The sequence below is a fragment of the Saccopteryx bilineata genome, chromosome 3 (genome assembly GCF_036850765.1).
Source record: "Saccopteryx bilineata isolate mSacBil1 chromosome 3, mSacBil1_pri_phased_curated, whole genome shotgun sequence".
Taxonomy (NCBI): Eukaryota; Metazoa; Chordata; class Mammalia; order Chiroptera; family Emballonuridae; genus Saccopteryx; species Saccopteryx bilineata.
The window spans coordinates 61,052,772-61,069,966 of NC_089492.1; the positions used below are offsets into that span (position 1 = coordinate 61,052,772).

Sequence of the window (17,195 nt, forward strand, 5' to 3'; positions counted from 1 at the left end):
GTGCTAAAAATCATGCGTGGGACATTGTAGGTGCTCCATGTGTTAGATATCATTGTTGTTGTTTTTTCTTGTTCCGCTGTTGTGACCATGTCCAAAAACAGAAATCATGGTGCCGTCTTAGATAAGAAAATGTTCAGTCCTTGCAACAGGTTTTCTCACAGCCCTGCTTTGTGGGAGTTGGGTTTCAGGCTCTTGCCTGAAACAATCACCAGATAATGTAACAGGTTTACCCTGAGACCAACAGTCGGGACATCCTGGAGCTGAGGACAGTCATTTTTTCCTGAGGCACCAGGCTATGCAAGGATGGGGAAAATGAACGAGACTTAGCAAACGTTCTCATCCACCATGAACATGATGCACAAGTGGTCAGCATTGAGCACTCAAAGAACTCGACAGAGGCCATAATGGAAACGGCAACGAGTAGAAGTAGCCTGAGTTCGCCTCCTTCCTCAGCCACATAACTGCTGTTTGGTAGAAGAACTCACTACTCATCCGAAACTAGGTTATCAGGGTTGTTTAAACTGAGTGAGTATCAGCTCTCATTTCCCCTCACGGCCCCAGAAGCACACAGTCGGCCTTCCCAGTAAGAAGAGACTCCCTCCCACAGCCCTTTTTGATCAATAATGCTTCCTTGCCAGGCCCCTCAAACAAATGAGAATGGTAATACAAATCCTTCTGACTTCAGAGCATGGTTTTAAGAATCAAACATTATAGTGTGTGAAAATGCTCTGTAAATCTGAAATACAGCAATAAAGGTGGGGGGTTAGTTTAGCCCGACAGGACTTCTGATCCAGCTGCAGGGGCGACAGATCAGTCCTGCCTGGTAATGGATTAGTGGCAGATGTGCTGCATTAGAAGCTATGTGGTTCATTTACCCCTGACATTGGAATCTTAGTTATAAAAGTGAGCAACTTTATAGGACACGTATTAGCAAGCACATTAACAAAATGATCAGGCTTTAATGTTTCCTAATGGGCCATTATATCCTTTTTGTTCTTGAAATAGATTTAAAAAAAATACATAAATCTATGGCAGCAAGATTAATATCGTTCTAAAGAACTGGTGTCAGAACACTAGTAGACGTGGTGATTTGCTCCCTTTGGCCTGGAAACTGGAATTCTCAGGAAAAAAAAAAAACACTTATAGAATAGTGGCTGTTAGGAATCCTTTCTCAAGAAGCCCAACCAAAATTTACCTGAAAATTAACACCTGCTCCTGAAGCTCTGTCTGATATACAAAATTAACAAGGAGGTTATATTCACAGTTTATTTATCATTGTTCCAACTGAACTTTAAAAATTGCTATAGCAAACATTCATCTGATCAAGAGGAAGCACCCCATTTTAGTACAAATGGAGGTTTGACTATATCTGAAAATATCTTTGCACCAGAATTTGAAAGATGATGACATCACAGTTCAATCAGTCATCCTGTAACTGGTATCACTAAATAGTTGCATTTATCTATAGAAAGAACATTAATTTTCTAGCTAAAGTATTTTTATTACATTTTGGAAATAGTTTACTCAGTTATTTTCCTAGAGCATTGATATAGCCTGTAATTCATTAAGCTTGTCAGATGCAGAAGCTGATTTTTTTACATCTGCCCAGGCTTTACTCTTTGCTTCATCAATTAATGATTTCTGCCTTTCAAGACTGACATCGTTTCTTAAGTTATATCAATGTCTATTCACTATGTTTTACACCTGAAACTAATAGAATATTGCATCGACTATAATTCTAAAATAACATTAAAAGATTGACATTGTAATGCAAGTCTTTTAATAAAACTAAAGTAGTGCTTTATTTTCTGTTCTATCCTTTATTATAATTCAAGTTGTATCTTTACAATACCAAAAAATAAATAATCATCATCCAGCTAATTTGATCAAGTGCTAATTTTGAATTCTAAGTTGGTCAAGTTAATTTTAAATGTCAAATATTTATATATGCAGGTTGATATTCTTATTAAAAATATCTTATTAAAGAATAAGGTTTTTTAATTTGTGGTAAGTTTTTGTTTGTATATAACAAATGGGCTTTGTAAGAAGAATTTCAAACCCTTTAAATTTACTTGAGAAATAATCATTTACTCCCCCACCCCCGAAAAAAATATTTTTTGAGATGGTGAATCAGATGGCAAAAATTTCAGGTATAATAATAAAGTTTATGATTTTTTCAGAACATGACTTTTTCTGATTCTCTCTAGGGCTCCATGACATATGATTGTGTAGGTAGAGCGCAGAGCACATTCCTAACAGCTGTGGCTGATGCAATGCTGCGAGAACACTCCAGCACCTGAAACCCTCCTAGGCACACCCAGGAGGGAGCTTGCCCGCTATAAGGAAGTAACTCAGTGCCAACCAGGTAGCTCCTTGACCTTTTCAGCCATTGGCTGTGAAGGACATGCTGTAACACCCTATAGGCTGAACCTGTGTATATAAGCTAGCTTACTTCCTGAATAAATCGGATCTGCGGCACTGAACCTGGTCCCTGGAGTCAGGTCTCTGTGTCTCCATTGTCCTCACCCCCAGTGGGCCTTGTCCACATTGTGGGTTTTCTTGGTTAGCTTGGGCATAAGCACTTGTAAAGCAATCCCAGTCTAAAAGGCTGTGGTAAATAAGACTACTACTTGTGATATTCTTTGTGGAGTTGTAAAACTGTGCATGTTTCAAAACTAGGTAATTCCTTAGTATTTTATCCTGGGATCATATCTAAGGGACTACAGATTAATTGACTAAACCTTGAAAAAATGCAATCAAACCAATTATTCAGTGATACATTTTTAAAAGACATTTTAATATACCTTGTTTAATTCATGTAACATCTTCCTTAATGAATTAAACCAATTCATCTGTGCAAACACAGTGTTATTTACATGAATATTGTTCATTTTAACATGTGAGTGACAATATTCAATTATGATAAAAACCACTTTTCATAATAGCTTAGCATAACACAGTGGGGGGCAGTCAGCTTTTGATTTCAATGCCAATTCTCCTTCTCATTAACTGTCATTTAAAGAAAATTCATCATGCATATTCCAATCATTTTCTTTGTTTACTATTTTTGATTATATAATACTTCCTTACCCTAAGATGTTTCATCTTTGTTTTCTCTCATTCTTTTATAAGCTGTGTTACGTTTAATTCTTTAATATATATGAAACTGACCATTTGATTTTAAAGTGGCTGCTATTTATTTTATATTTAAATTTCAGTTATTCTTTCAATGAACACTAATTAAATACCCACTATATGTTTGGCTCTGTGCTAGGCACTGTGTATACAGAATAAGTTCATGCCAGCTCTTGAGAAACATAAATTCAGTGGCAGGACAGGCTGTAAAAAGATAAATTATACCATAGTGTATCAAAGGGCCAATGAGCAAGAAGAGGTGCATAGCTATGCCAGTAGTGGCAGATTCTCCATTGACTGGGTTTCTGCTTCTTGGTGTAGCCAGGATGCTGAGTTCATGGGGTACTCTCATCACAAAGCTGGACTCACATTAGCAGAAAAAATGGTAGATGTACTATTGACTATAGACTGGCTCTGTCTGAGGCTGGACAAAGACAATAGACAGATGTCATTGCGTAAACAGTGCTGCTGCCACTCCTATCTCAATAGTCCAGAAGAATATTGTTGGGCAGATAAGTTATTTTTTGCTCATTTCATTAAAGATTGCCACTGCTCTCACATGGTGATGCTGTCACGTGATACAGCTAATTGCCCTTTTTGCTTGGGAAGGGGCTTGGTTATGCTAATGTGTGTTGAGGAAGGGGCTTTCATGCCGAAAAGTTTTAAAAGGAGGAGCTAGAAGGCTATTTTGGGAGAGTTTGACCATGTTCTTGTAGAGAGAAAGAGCCCTTGTTGTAGCAGGGCAGGAAGGCCACCTGGAAAAGGCAGCCAAAATGGTGGAATGGTGAAGGAGAAGCCAGTTTGTGCAGGAGAAGGAGATGGGAAACAGAGGTGAATAAGACTGGTGAGGTGGAAGCCTTTGATTCTAGGAAACTCAGATGAGTTAGTGGCTTTGGAAGCCCTGAATGGAAAGGAAAGTGTTTTCCTGCTGTGTGTTTTTACTAGCTTGCCGAGTGTGAGTCTGTAATATAGGAAAATGGACCACCAGTTTTTGGCTCCACAGTTTCTTTACGATCTGTCCGAATTAAATGTGCACCTACATGGGCCAGGTGACTGTGATGGTGGCCACGGCTGCTGGCTTTACAAATATAATGAGTGATATTCAGGTAAAATATAAGGTGTAGAATGGTCCTCAAAATTTTTGCAATGCTACAATTAACTTATGTATGATGTGTAAACTTAGATCAGAGAAGGCTTGTTTGGACTCTGTAATACCAGGTGCCATCACCATGTAGCCATGCCCATGCAGGTTCTCATTGGATTCAGGCAGATGGTAAAGAAGCAGTGGAGCCAGAAAATGGTGAGTCATTCCTTTATTAAAGTCTCACACTGGCCGATGAGCAAACAGCCAGGAAAACACTTCCTTCTCACTCAGGGCCAAAGCTCTGACACATTCTCCAGTTTCACAACCAGGAGAATAGAATCGTCTCTGGTTCCTCCTAGAATCAAAGGCCCCACAGTCTCAGTAGGGCTCCCAAATCCCTTCAGCTCTGGTTCCTCATCTGCACACCTTCTCTCTCTCTGCACAAACTGGCTTCTTCTTCAGCACCCTGCATTCTCTCTGCTCTCCCTGCAAAACTGCCTGAGCCCACAAAGACCTCTCCTCCAGCAAACATTAGCAAAACAATGGCCCCTCCCACGCAGAAATGCAATCCTGCAATTTGCAATCAACTGCCCTGCTCTGAGGGCAAGCACTCATCTGGCTGTCCAGCACCATTTTTTAACAATAAAAGTGAGTAAACTCAAAAAATACAAATTTTACAAACTCATTTGCCCAACAGACTATTTCCTACCTTCTTTGTATATAAGTTGAGCTTCCTACAGTCTCCTCCACATCATTCTGCTTGTCCTGGCTGTGGGACGAGAGGCACATGCGGAATGGGGTAGGGTGGAGAGCATAGGTAAGGAAGAAAGGCTCAGAGGTCTGCCATCATGTCATTAAAAATCTAAGAACCATCAGAAGCAAATATCTTAGTAAGAATGGATCCTGTCCTTGATACTGAAGTTTTTTTAATTCTGTTCATTATCAACTCTTTACATTGACAAGAAACCTGGTGAAATTCCCTTGGGAACTAGCCTTTGAGACATCAGTTCACAATGAGAAGCTATGAAATTTCTGGGATGAACTAGTCCTGTAAGTTATTGTCATACCATTAATTGGAATCTTGTTTGTCTTTTTACTCTGTGCATCTGGCTTTATTCTCAATTGAGTCTCAGAAAGAAAAGTCTACAAAAAATCCATCTGTCTTATTTTTGACTGACAGGTGAGTTGTGAGCATCACCAGCACTGTAATGCAGGTTGGTCAACATGCTCTCTAGTCCTCTGCACGCATTTCTACCAGATGAAGAACTGACCTAGCAAACAATTACCAAATTCAAACAAAAACACAAACCAATTATGTAATTATGTCCAAACTGAGTATTTATCAGAATAAGAAGCCGTAATTTATATAAGTACAACCTTTTTTTTCAATCCTGAGAGACATTATCTAAATGGCCCAGCATGTTTTCCATAACCAGCCCCAGTGTTTTATGATGAGATGATAGCCCTAACATATTTATGCATTTACATTAAATTATAGTAACATCTTTATTTCCAAATGTTAATAAATATGCAATATGCATTGTGTGTGATGCATTTTATTACAAGCTATCTGAATTTGAGAGCAGTATTCATGATCATGAGAAAAATAAATGACCGAAGAATACCGTGAATTATTAATGGCTATAAAAATTCTCAGTGGAATTATTATTTGTAATTCGAATTCTGTCTTTCATTAATTGTATATAATTTAATGGATCTGACCTGTGGATTCCAAGTTTACTGAATGTCCCCATAAAATTCTCTTTTCTCCTGAGTCCAGGCAGCCAATCTTTCTCTGACAACAGCAGCCTTTATTTTATATCGGTTATATGACACCAATCCATCCTTACCCAAAATGCATCTCATATGCATTATGTATGCATCTATCTTAGCCTTTCTCTTCTTCATGGATCCATACTGAGCACCATGTAATAGCACACACTGGCCTGTGACATACTGAGACCGTGGGGAAGGGATGATCAGGAAGATGTCTGCCCTCATAGAATTTATGTCACACATAGTCTCCAATCCAGTGGCTTTCTGCATGGCCTTGTCTGTCCTGGAGTAATATGTATAACCTTCTCAGAGTCACATCTAGAAATTGGAAGTTTAAACATACAACTGTCCCCAAAAGAAGCAGATGTACCAGATAGCATACTCTTTTACTGAAGAATGTCTCAGTTTTAAAATATAAAGGAACTGCCTGGATTTTTAATTGAAATGTAAATCTTATATAATTTGCCTGAAGTATAACAGTCCTGCTACTGGGCGCATGGCCTGAAATTAAAGAATGTGAACCAGGCACATGAAAATTAAACTCCTGAAGGATATGGAGCGGGTGCCAGTGCCTGGCCACTCTATTCATTCTAATTTGATTAAAGGTTTTTTTTAAAAAAAAAAATCAGCCAATAGCCTATGACTCAAATTGAGATTTCTTTCTCTTCACAGTGAGGCTATGATGAGAAGGTGAGGCCAACTGTATGTCTTCCGGCTGCTTTCCCAGGCTCTGGTGCAATGGCTGCCTTTGAGGGCCATGTGTTCCGCTTCCTCAGCCAGACGGGATCCTCAGGGATAGAGCCTTTCACTGGAAAAATAGATCTTTTAGAAAATGATAGTTTTGACAGTAAAAAGAAAAAAAAAATCATCTCTGTTTGCTCTATTTCTGTAAAGTCTCCAAACTAACTTTTAAAGTGCTAGACTTCCTCAGAAACTGTATATTTCATTCCCAGACTCAGAGAAAAAGACTTGGACCCATGATTGGTGAGTGGTGCTGTCATATTCTGGTTACTGACTGAACCATGCTCTGCCTCACCTACCCGTGGCCTCTACACCAGGCTTTCAGCAAGCACAGAGCTTCTGATGAACACTGAGTTTCAACAGATAAGATGCCACCAGACCTCATCACTGGTTGACAAGATGTTCAAATCATCACTGTTTTATAGGAAAACTATATCAGACTGTATGAGTTATTTTCTACATAAACAGCTCTCAATGAAATAGTTCTAAATACCTCTGTTTTTATTCACTGATATATTTTAATCTATATAGACTATATATCAATATTTTAGATTATAACTCGCAAATTAAGAGATTACAAAAAATTTTTGTACTGTGATGAATAGAGGATGATGATTTTAAACAGCCTTCCTGTTAAAGAAATGAGCAAGGAAAATTTTATGTATTTTCATTTTCAAAAATGATTTGGAGACCTAATGAGATTTTAAAATTAATCTTTATGTATAGTGAGACTATTATATTCATAAGGAGGAAACTTGCACTGTTTGAAGGTCTCCTGTGTTTGGACAGAGGAGAAATAGGGCAGAGCATCAACAGACACTCATGACTTCATCCTGATGTCACTCAGACACTGCAAAAGATACAGCCACAGTAGACTACCCAATGTCCCTTGAAGATTCTACCAATAATCGTAGCTCATGGTAGGAGGATTATTTGGTAGCTAGAGGCCTATTTGTGAAAGGGAGTGGTTTTCCCACCTCGCATAATAGTATATGTATTCCCCTAGGAGCTCGTGGAAAGTACAGTTAAGTGTGTTTTTGGACAACGTGGATGTTTTGATTTAAGAGCAGCCTCTATCTGCAAAGAGAACAGCCAGAAATTGACCAGTGGCCCATGAAAAGAAATGGGATCTTTGTGATCTGCAAATTGGAAAGGATTCAAGTATTGCCTGGAAAACTTCAAATCCAACTTTAACTTGGAAAGAGCTAAAAGTAGTCTTTCCTTCAACGAAGGAAATTAAAATTATTGAGAGTAATCATTCCTAGTAAGAATTTACTTTCTAATATGAGTTAATTAATAGCTTGGAAGCACCCTGAACTCCTTACAACACCATGGAAGATAAACCTCAGGACTCAGCCATTTGGGTTAAAAAAATAGAAGAAAAAGAAAATGACCTTCATTATCATTCCCACAGAAATAACTAAATAGTAATCAAATAAAACAGCATTTACTGTTAGGTAATTCCTTTGTGGCCACTGGACTTTCCACACTTGTGGAATACCTGAATGGTGATAATTTAATCTTGTTTAGAAGAAAGGTATAGAGCCAATGTTTGCAAAAGGCATGCTTACTTTTAGTCATATCAAGGGACCCATGGAGACACGAAGAGAAACAATATTCTCAAAGGGAATATAGATACCTACCATGGGGAGAAGTGGGCTTTTGTTTTTAGCTCAGGTCCTCCTCACAGCAAAGTAAGTAGGACACACACACACACACACACACGCCAAAATTTATATGGAACCATAAAGACACTAATGAGGAGTCAAGCAATGAGAATGGGTGAACACGTATCCCACTGCTATGATGAAAATCCACCCAGTGAGCTGTATTTGATTCAATGTCTCAGAAACTTCCAGATCCCAAGACGCTATCTCCTGAAAGCCATCCAAGGTGGTTCCCCTGCGACTTGAGAAATTCACGGTGATAGATGAGAACCTGCCAGGGAGGTTTTCACCACATCCAAGTCTGAAGTTAATCAAACCTCTTTCCAGCATTCACAATTATTTTAGCAAAGGAAGCAATTAAGAAAAGCAGTCTTCCTTTGCAGAGTTGTAAACCACAGCAGTAGCCACATCCACAAGTCAAAAAGACCAACATTGCCCTATTTATCCAACTACCTTTCAAAAAGGGAACATCTGGAAGATTATATGATTTTTTCCTTTCTATTTTTTTTAAAGAATCATATCACATCTTGTTGTTATTGTTTTTGTTAAACAGAGTACTTTTTCCTACCAAAATGGTGGTGGGGGGAATCAAGGTAATTCCTTCCAGGTGGTAAACTTAGCAAAAAAAATAAAAACCAGATTGAATAGAAAATTTTCTGTTGTGGAGATGAAGTAAAATATGTGCCTACGTGCATAGGCGTGCATGAATTATAAATACACCAAACTATAAATATAACCCATTAGTGCCAGCAGGAAGCACAAAGGTAGCACATTTTTATGGTCTCAAAATCCTAATTAGCATAAAAGGCATAATATTATAATTAAATAATTACTGATAACACAAAGACAGAGAAGCCAGATGTGTTGAATAGGCTTGGTAATTAACTAAGTAAACTACAGGTGTTTAAAATTCATAGAGTATAAATGAAATGTATGCTTATTTTTTTAAATCTTCTTAGGCAAATCTTAGTGTATTCAGGTGCAGCAATTACGTGCCATAAGTGTCAATATCTGTGACTATACCTTATACTTTCACAAATAACATTTGAGGCATTGTTGGCATGAAATGGTTTCAATGCTTAAATGCTTAGCATTTGTCTAAAACGCTGTTGTCTCAGACATTCCCAATTCTGCCCTTCGGACCTGGTGAACGTCAAAAGTAGACGAGTATGAAGGAAGGTATGGCTAGTGAATGGACAACTAAAAAATAAATACACACAAGAGAAGGAGAGTTTGACATTCACAAGAAAACAAAGTTTTTCTTGAAAATTCAAGTTTTTTGTTGACTTCTCACTGTGCTTTCCTTACCTGCCTTCATAGTGACCCTTCAGGAAAAGTGGGCTTTATTCACATCATTTTTTCTAATGGGACTAATCATTTCTCTAGAGTCATTATTAGGAACCAGGACATTTTTTTAAGTGGGAGGAGGTGAGATAGTGAAACAGGTTCCCACATGCACCCTGACCAGGATCCATCCTGGAACCTGGGTCTGGGGTGGATCCTCTAATCAAATGAGTTACTTTTAGTGCCTGAGGCTGATGCACTCAAACCAACTGAATTATCCTCAGCACTCAGGGCCTACGCTGGAACCAACCAAGCCACTGGCTGTGGAAGGGGAAGAAAAAGAGAAAGGGAAAGGGAGGGAGAGAGAAGCAGGTGTTCGCTTCTCTTGTGTGCCCTGACCGGGAATCAAACCCGGGATATTCATATGCTGTGCCAACACTCTACCCACTGAGCCAACTGTCCTGAGCTAGAACCAGGGAATTTTTGTTTGGTTCCTTTTGACAGCATCAAATGGCTCAGAGGAGCTTATTTAAGGAAGGAAACTGGATCTTTGACCAGGATTCTTTTAATTTAAGATGAGGAAGATTGCTGATTCTCTTCACACTTACCGTAACTTTTTTTAAAATGTGTTTGAAAAGATTCATATCAATTCCAAAATGAATGAGACAAGTAAATATAAACTTGGAAAATCCCAAAATCACAAATTTCTCTATGTAGAAAAAAGGTTTGTGGTTTAAAAGAAATCATGTAATTTTTCAACTCCCAATAAATGCCAGTTCTGGCCACAACCTTCCTCCCCATTAGTACCCATTCAACCTTTTCCCTACAGATCATTCATGCTTTTTTAGGACCTTATGGAAATGTAATCATAGAATATATGTTCTATTCACTCTGACATCCTGCACTCAACATCACAACCACGAGATTCAACCATGGCCTTATGTGTATCACCAGTTCATTTGTTTCTATTGTTGTGGAATTTTCATTGTGTGAATATACCACTTTTTTTTTTTTTTTTTTTTTTTTTTTTTTTTGCCTATTCTACTGTTAATGGATCACTTTCAGGTTTTGATATTAAAAGCTTCTGAGAACATTCTTGTATAGGTCTTTGGTAAATGTATGCATCTATCTCTCCTGATTATGTAACCAGGGGTGGGCTTGCTAAATTATAAGGCATACATATATCTAGTTCTAGTGGGGATACAAAACTGTTTCCAAAGTGGTTGCACAAATTCACACTTACACTAGCAATACATGGGGAACTTTGATGGAGGTACCATGGCTTTTTGTTGTTGGGGTTTTTTTAGGTTTTCTCAATTGAGAGTGTGCCTAAAAAAACCCAGCAGTTAGATTTGTTCATCATTTTGATTAAAAATATACATATATACAGGAGGTTGGCAAAAATAGGTTTACAGTTGTGAGTATGCAAAACACAGAGTTTATTCTTGTGTTATTTATTGTATTATTTTTCATACAACAACTGTAAATCTACTTTTGTCCACCTCCATATATATATACAATAAAGGGAGAGCTGTTACAGCAAGCCTGGCACTTGGAAAACAAAGCAGATGATAGTTGGCTTATACTATGGTAGGTGGGTCAGAAAATTGATTGTTAAAAAAGTATCATCCCATCCAAATAAAGGTGTAAAATTATGTAGAAGAATTGGGCAGTTGGGACCTTAGAAAGGTTATATTACCTAGATTTTCCAGACATGACTTTCCAAAGGAAGTGATGTCTCTGTTGAAACCTAAAAATAGATAGAAGTTAGCCAGGTAATCAGGATGGACAAGAGTTAAGTAATAAAATGCATTGCTAAATTTATGCAACAAGCAAGAAGAGCAGTAGACTCTTTGTTGTCCAAATCACACTATTTACAGTTACTTTCTTTGATCTTAGTTTTTTTTCTCCTCTTATCCTGCAAATCCTTATTTTTAACATCATGGAACATGATTATTTATTTTCTTTTAATCTGCATATAAGGAAAATGGTTTTAAAATGCCAGCTGATGTGAATATCATTTTAGTGCCCATTCCTTTGCCCTTTATAGTCAGTGTGCCCACCCCTCAACTGCTGCAACTGTCAGCTACTAATGGCTCCCAGAAGCTCTCTTCTTCAGGGAGTTGTTGTCAACCAATGGGAGCCTTTCTTTCACATAGAAGCCTGAGTCATCCTTTATTTATTTCTTTTGCTCCTCTCACATGCTATTTTGCCTGCCAAATGTCTTGCCTCACTGTCCTGCCCTTCTCTACAGCTACCTAATCTACCTCTCTCCTGGTCACCATACCTGCTACAGTAACCACCTAACTGGCTTCCACTTTTAACCCATCAAACCTATTTCTCTACAGGTATTAAAATCATCTCTTAGAAATGCACAGCAAGTGCTATCCATCTTTGACTTCCCACCAGGACTCTGAATGTAATCCAGACTCTTTGGCGTGTCTTGTTTCCTGTCTTACAGGACTCCTGCCCTCTCCTCAGCTTCACTCCAGCTGTATGGGCCATCAGTCAGTACCTGAATAGTCAGAACTCTTTACCATCTCATGATCTTTGCACTTGTAGTTTGTCTGCATGCCACACTCTTTCCCGGAATCTTCACATGTCTAATTCTGTCTCCTATAACAGGTTTTAGTCCAAATATCAGCTATTAGAGAAACCTTCTCTGACAATTCCTCACCCCGGTTACTCTCCTTCACATCATTTTCTTTATATTAGCTTTTGCAATGTATAATTATTTTTGTCTATTACCTGTTTTCTCCACTCGATTGTATGTTTCTTGAGGGAAGTGGCAGTATTTTATATTCTCTCTTAAATCTCAATGCATAGCTCATATTGAAACTCCAGAAATATCTGTTGAATAGATGGGTGAGACTTTGTTGCTTTCTGAAGGGGTCTAATGTAGGAAATTAAGCCCCAGAATGAAAACAAAAAGCCTGATTACTTTAAGCTCTGCCCCTGGTCCATGATCAATGGAAGAAAATTGAAAAATCCCAGCAAGACCTAGTTGGAAAGATGAGAAACAAAAAACTAATATCATCAGTGTCCACTCCTCACTCTGACTGCTTTTCATTTGCAATGTCAATGACTAGTTCATGGCTTGCAGGAACTCTCATGACCTTAAGAGAGCAAGAGCAAATGACGAACACTTCCTAAAGGAAGCTTGAATACCCTCCTCTAAGCCTACCTGTAAATGCTGCTTTTAATGTAGGAAAATAACATCTACCGTTGTAAATATATTTGAACTGGTGCTAAATCTTTGTATTTCGGGCTCCAAATTTTGAAACTTTACTACGAAGTACTGTTTGTCCTTTATTATCTAGATCTACGGTGTTCTCTGAAATGTTTAGTAAAAGAAAACAACTAGAAATGTAAGAAGATTGTTTTAACTTTGTTAATTCATATTCTGACAGGAATACGCATATTAAAAGAAGTTTAAACTGGCTTAAATTCTATTATATGAATATAAACTGAAAACTAACTCTATTTCTTGAATACACTCTCAGATGGGTTGGCTTAGATAGAAGAAGTGATAAAGGAATTGAGTAGCCTTAGAAAAATAAATTCAACTCCTTAAGCCACAACTAAGAAGAAAGGAAAAAAATATGAATACTTGGGACTCCATTTCTAAAAATAGAGAGGATTAGCTAAAATTAAGCACATACCTAAAAACCAGATAATTAAAAGAACAAAGAATAAAGCAAGATTAGCTCCTTGATTAATGAGAAATTATATTAAATATAATTATATTAAAATATAAATATATTAAATATTATATTAATATAACATATTAAATCATATTCACCATGAAATAGGTGAATATTAAAATTTTTAGGATGTGAATGATTCCAATACTGTGGCTGCTCATTGTGAATAGAATATAGGCAGGCATGTCTACATACACAGTTAATGAACAACTTCTCAAATAAATTCTGGAAATTCTTGTTTTTAAATTCAAATATTTAAATAAAATGAGAACAAGTTCTTAATTTACTCTAGTGAGATGAAAAAGCTTTTAAACATTTACTATTTACCAGAATAGATTCTAGGGGAAAAGCAGATACTCTGGAATAATTTTTGGTTAAGTAATGATTTGGTGAACATAAGCAGATGTGGATATCATCGGGTTTTCCACGTATTGACTGTTGTTTTCCTTGACCCCCTTGAAACCCCTCTCCTATGTTCCCACAACCTTGACTCCAAAACTTCATGAAAAAAAAAAAAAAAAAACTCCTCTCTTCTCAGGTTTCTCAATCTCTTGTAATCCAGTTTTTCACTCTCGATACTCCCCTGGCGTTGCGCTATGTAAGGTTCCCCTTTCCCGCACCAATCAGCAAGCTCAGTGGTCCTTTTCAGGAGGTTTTGATTTATGGCATCCCCATCTTCCCTGACATCCTCTCTTCTGTCGGCCGCCATGTGCTCTCTCTCTGCAGGCTGCTCTTGCACCTTCCAAACCCTTCTGCCTCTGTCTGGTGTTTCTCATTTCTCTCCTGCTTTCCTCTTCCGCGTTCTACAAACTGTCCCTTTAATAACCACGTATGCTTGCATAAACACAAATTTCATTGTTTATATCATTTAAAGTCTTAAAAAAATGGCAGGGGCTTCAGTTGTCAATTTCTTAACCATGACGTGCTTAAATCATCATATAATAGCTTAATTCCACGAAGCTTAAGGGAAATGACATTTGAGCTGCTCAAAATTATGTTTATGATTACTTTGTTGAGCTATGGTTAAGTATTAATCCATGTATTTCCAAACTACATGCTTTGATGTGGGAGTTAAAAGTTCCCACAAAATGAATAATCTTCTGTATTCATTTATTTTTTCTTTATAAAAAGATTGTAGTTTTCTGTGTTGCATTTCCTCTGATGTGCCTCATATTCAGAACTGAGTTATCATGTGTCAAGGTTTTCCTAAATGTTCGAAGGAGATAGAAATCAGACACAAACTTATGATGCAGTTCTATACCAAATTTAAATAATAAAATTGAACTTTAAGTATAATTTGATGCCATTGCAGGGAAAAGAAAATCCCTTCCCCCATCCGCGTTGGTTCTTTTGGTTGGTCTAATCAAACTGACACAAGACAGATTAACAGGACGGGGGTGGGGGACAATTAATTCATACATATAAAGATGTCAAAGAAATGGGACCTGCAGAACTAACCAAAGCAATCAGCTTTTATACTTTTTAGACAAAAATAATAATCAGTTTGTGAGGGATTGGCAGGGCAAAGAAACTGAGGCTTGGGAGCATGACTAGTGAACTAGGCAGGAGGGGACTGAGTTTAGGGCAGGAAGTTAGTAAAAGAGCAAGGCTCATTTACATAGGCTCCTGGGCCCTTAATTCTCTATCTCTAGTGATCAAACGTCTCTGCACCCCCTGGTACAGGTAGGGGACCTTTCACCTAGGAGATTTATATAGTTCCTGCTTTCAGGGGACAGAGAGAAGGGTCAGGGTGTTCTTCTTGCACTGTTTCCCAAGTAACTTTAATTCAAAATCATCAGCATGCTACTTTGGCATATTTGGGGGTGGCCTGCCCTTAACCCCAACATATTGCTGTTCTCATTCCAATGTTAATACCATCATTACGAAGAGTAGCGCAGTTTATAAATATGTTACTGTGTCAACAAGTTAAGTGAGAACTACTCTGAGATTTTATGAGTGTAACAAATACGTATAAAATTTTAGTCAGTTTTATTGAAGGGAACTTATAGTTCTGCAATAGAAATTGCTATAAATTTAGAGATTATGGTAGTTCATCCTGAACCTAATGAATTCTGTTAAAATGGGAAAGAATAGTTCTTCTGTAGTCATCAAGACTAACCTAAGAGATTGAACTTGATGGCCAGGAAAAGGAGCAGTGTGCAGTTTGCCTGCAGGTGAAATGCTTCTTGTTAAACTTAACTCACTAGCTAAAGCAATTATTTTATTTTCTCTTTAGAGGGTTCCCACAAATGACTCATGTAGCAAGCCAACAACCAAAACAATGGTGTAAAATGTTTTATTATCAATAAAGCGCTGTAACTGTGAAGGTAACTGAATGATATGTGTAGCAAACCAACAACCAAATAAAAAACCAGGTAAAATGTTTTATTGTTGATAAAATCGGAGGCATACTTATAATGATATTTTGAACTCCTGAGTTGATAAAAATATAAAACTGTGGAGTAACTTTGCCTGCTGACGTGAACTGGAAATGTTCCTAACCTCACGATTCCCGTACACACACAGCAAAGACGACAGGAGAGGGCTTCCCCAATTCCTTGCTCAAAATGCTCCCACACTGGTTAGTTTCAGGGCCGGCTACATGTAAGTTCAAGGGCTTTGCATTTCACACCAGCTTCCCCTGTGTTTTTCGAGTTCCAAACTCAGTCTCTGGCACTTAGAAGCGAGCATTCTGCGCACTGAGGTAGGGACAGCCTTCATCCTGCTGAGCTGGGCATGAGCATCATTTGTATTACACAACCATTAGACAGGTTCTGGGCCTCTGAGCACAGGTCATGTATTGTGCCCATTCTCAAACGTTCCCCACAGAGCTCGCTTGAAGTGGTGACTGGGAAATTAACAGAAGTGGACCCGGCTCCTGTGTCCACAATTTCCCTGCCAGTCCTGTGTCCTGGTCCCCAGGCCGCCCTGCACTCTCCTTCATCACACCTCCTGCTCTGCTCTGCATAATCTTTAGTTTATTTGAGAGTCTAGAGGCTGGCCCTACATCTAGTCTCTTCAGTCTATTATTGTGACGAAAACATTATAATCTTAGTCCTTTGTGGCTGACACTCCACAGATACCAAAGGCTATCTCCTGATGATAAACATCTGGGCTTCTGTCTCTGCTAGGAGCTCTAAAAGGTTATTTTGATATGTATGTGTCGAGGATTGCCTTCTTTGTTCTTTTACTCTGGCTGGGGTGGAATTTTCTGGAGACAACTAAGGAGGGACCTAGCTCCCTTCAGATTATGAGGAACTGTAAAGGCGGGGGGAGTGCACAGTAGGTAATGGGATAGTACACAGAGGTACAGACTGCATGGGATCGAGGTTTGGGTCAGCCGCTAAATAAGCAAGTTATTTAAACTATTCATTAATTAAATTGAGCAATTTATTTAATTTATTCATTAACTAACCTAACCCTAACCCTAACCCTAACCCTATTTAATAAATGGAGCACTTTATTTTACCTTTCTGTGACTTACTTTTTTCATCTATATTAATTTTTTTTTCTTTTTACTTCTTTTTATATTTTTCCAAAGTTAGAAGCAGGGAAGCAGTCAGACAGACTCCTGCATGTGCCCAACTGGATCCACCCGGCATGCCCACCAGGGGGTGTTGCTCTACCCATATGGGGTTTTGCTCTGTGGCAGCTGGAGCCATTCTAGTGCCTGAGGTGGAGGCCATGGAGCCATCCTAAGCACCTGGGCCAACTTTGCTCCAGTGGAGCCTTGGGTGCAGGAGAGAAAGAAAGAGTTAGAGAGTAAGGAGAGGGGGAAGAGTGGAGAAGCAGATGGGTGCTTCT

At 38.3% G+C, this 17,195-nt stretch overlaps 1 protein-coding gene across 2 annotated transcripts in view; it reads left to right on the forward strand.

Moving 5' to 3' along the window:
- NKAIN3 (sodium/potassium transporting ATPase interacting 3) overlaps positions 1–17,195 on the forward strand; it is a 636,992-nt gene that overhangs the window by 450,750 nt on the left and 169,047 nt on the right. The gene's annotated exons all lie outside the window — the stretch shown is intronic.